Raw genomic sequence first — 3,299 nt, forward strand, 5'->3', positions numbered from 1 at the left:
CTAAAACACAAAAAAGAAAAAATAAATTGCATTGTTAACTATTTGCAATAATTGCTATTGATTGTTACATATTACATTAAACAAGAAATCATTTCTAGTACCGGGGTATTGGACTTTATATACTCAGATTGCTATTATCTATAAAAGTGCCTTTACAAAATACACGACTAATTAGATATTGTACATTTTACAATTCAAAAAAAATGTGCTTGCATAGATAAAAAAGTGCTGTATAAGTTTAGTAAAAAATTTAATAGAGCTCCAGTGCCTATTAATTGGACCTGACCAATTCTATACTCAAGCGAGAGGCTACAATATGAACAAAATAAGATACTAGAAAGACTTTCAATGCTGCTAGAAACTACTAGATGCACTACAAAAGTGATGACAATGACAGTCTGTGAGATTATACTGAGCAAAATGGGCATCAAAATGCGTACCAGGTTTATAACAGAGTGTTGGGGGCTAAGAATCTCCTCTAGCGAAAAATATTTAATAAAGCTTTAAATTCAAATCTACAAATTTTTTCGAAATGTTTTTTGTTTTTATATTAAAATATTATTTTACTACTTTTAGGGTTAATTTCAGAGACGTGACTTAATTCGCAATATTGTCTTTAAACATAGACTTATTATTGTAAAATTGATACTAAGTAATTCTCTCTCCAAAGGTCCAAAAAGCTTTTATGATGTTTCGACATTCACTGAAGGAATCTTCATTGCAAAATGCTAGGATTTTATGATTGAAAGATTAATATCAGCATTTTTTATGAGGTTCCTTCAAGATAAATTCGATCTATCCGCATGGAATTGTCACTCTCTATGGTTTCCATATCCAAAAAGACTAATTATATCATGTAAATGGTTTCTGGAGCAGAGTACGCTGAGTTACAAACATATTGAAAAATTTCGTTAAAATTTTATATTAAATAGCGAAAAAGTCATAAATATTTATTCTATTTAAAATAAATTAATCAAAAATCTGAATGTAAGAGATTGTTTCGGATGCTTAATAAAAGGGAATAAAGTTGATGTGATATAATGAACTCATCAAATAAATTGCCAAATCCAAAAAGTTTGTTGCTTAGAATTTAGAAGGCGAGCCACTATGTAAGTTTGTTGGAAAAGGTCTTACAACCATTTTCCATGTCCACAAATAAAAGCTGAAAAGCCGAGGAGCGCACAAGTTTGTGTATTTCTCATGAAACTTGTATGAATGGAAGCCAAGCGATACTTCAAGTCAAGGAGCAAATTACGCAAATTCATTTTTAATTTACTAAATTACTGAAAAATACTGAAAAGGTAACAAGAAGTTTGGAGAAGAGCTGAGGAAAGGAAAATAAATTTAAAGGAGTTTTACAAACTTCAGTGCGTGAAAGTTTTAAAGTTTGCTGGGTTTTTCTGAAAAATTTAAAAAGATATTTTACCAGCTTTATTTTGAGTATTTCCTACTTGTAATCATAACATAATAAATTCATAAAAGAAAAACTAGCACTTCAGCAATCTAAGCTAAGTAACAGAGTTTTAAAGCAATGTGGGATCTTTTAAATGTTCCAATATGGGTTGACTTATATGAGTTCCTTAATCACAATATAAATAAATCAACTCGTAAAATGATTAAGAGGGCAAGTACTCTTGTCAATTCCAGAATCTTAACACTTGACATTTTGGCTTTCATTCGAAGAGCCGTATGACTTCTGTTTAATTAAAGTCGGTTAGACACTCAAAAGATAATATATAGTTGCAGTGTTTTACTCTTCTGTGAGCCAGCACCTCACATACATTCTATTCCATTTTATTTTGTAGTTGCCATTTTTTAATAATACTCGCAAGAAGACCCATTTATCAATAAAAATCAATTTTTTCATTTTAAGCGTATAATCCATCAATTGAAATACAATTATATTATTGCTTGACCCAATTCTTCATACATTTGAAACAGGCCTAATGAAGTGTAATCTTTAAATTCTTTAGTCAATTTTCTATTATGAACAAAATTGAAAAGAAACGTCTTCTGGAAAGGAGTAGTTTTAGAACAGGAAAAAGTCAAACATATTCTACATCAATATTACGTATACCAAATTAAGTCGAACTAGCTTTAGTCAAAAATAATTTTGGACACTTTTTTGGATCAAATACTTTACAGTGTGAGGTACACAAAGAGGCATTAAATAAGTTAAAATAAGTAAGTATTTAGATAAAGTGTATACTATGTACCTAACGTATAGAGATATCGTCATGTAAGGATTTTTTATGGAACTAGTGTCATTGGATCTTTCTTTATCGGAATTTTTTTTATAAACAGTTTTTGGACACCTTGTAACTCAAAAATTTTTAATAATAATATAATAAAGAAATAATATGTAGCATTAATATGTTAGACTTGTGTTGTGAAAGTACCAATGATGTCCTAAAAACTCTATTTAAAAGAAATAAGATATTTTTCTACCAAAACTATGTACATTTGTTATTTGACAATTAGAAGAGCTTAAGCAATCAGATCATTGAGTTTACTTTTTTTATGTTTTTTGTTGTTTGTTGTTTGTTGTTGTTGGCAAAAAAGATTAAAAATGATTTTAATAGAAAAAGTTAAGTAGTAGAGTATTCCTTAAATTTATTATCTAACAATTTTATGACCACAAAAATGCTTCATAAATTTCAATAAACTGGAGTTTTTATTGTTTCTCTGTCAATAAGCGGCAAACTGCATAAATTTAATTTACCAAAATTGTTTGTATTTTATTTGGAAGTTTGTTATTTTTGGTCTTTTTTCTGAGCACTTATCCTGCACTCTCCTCTCCACTCTGTACTTTCGGTTAGTATCTTTTCAACATTTTATTTTTATTTGCTACATAAAACGGTGGCATATGGCATACGAACCAACAACTGAACAACTGAACAACCGAAAACCAGTGATGAAACCATCGAATACGGCCAACTCATTCCGGTTAAATGAAATTGTACTTTTAGACCTTGTAGTGGAAAAAAGTTTTTGCTTGATTAGCTTGCAAAAATATATAATAAAATTGAATAACAACACAAATGCAAAAGTGTTGATAACTCATGGAGAAAGGATATTTTTATTTAACATGTAAATAAAATTCATAAAAATTAGAAAGTTCGTGAAATTGCGGAATGAGCTCAAAAAATGTACTAAATTAGTGCCTGGCTGTGAAAACACCTGGCAACTGTGCAATTTTCCACCATTTCCACCATTTCCACGATTTCCACATTTCCTGCTCTGAACTTTATTTTCTACTCAATGAAAATGTAATTTTATTATTTGCAATTTTTATGCAT

This window comes from Teleopsis dalmanni, chromosome X (genome assembly GCF_002237135.1).
Source record: "Teleopsis dalmanni isolate 2A chromosome X, ASM223713v2, whole genome shotgun sequence".
Classification (NCBI taxonomy): domain Eukaryota; kingdom Metazoa; phylum Arthropoda; class Insecta; order Diptera; family Diopsidae; genus Teleopsis; species Teleopsis dalmanni.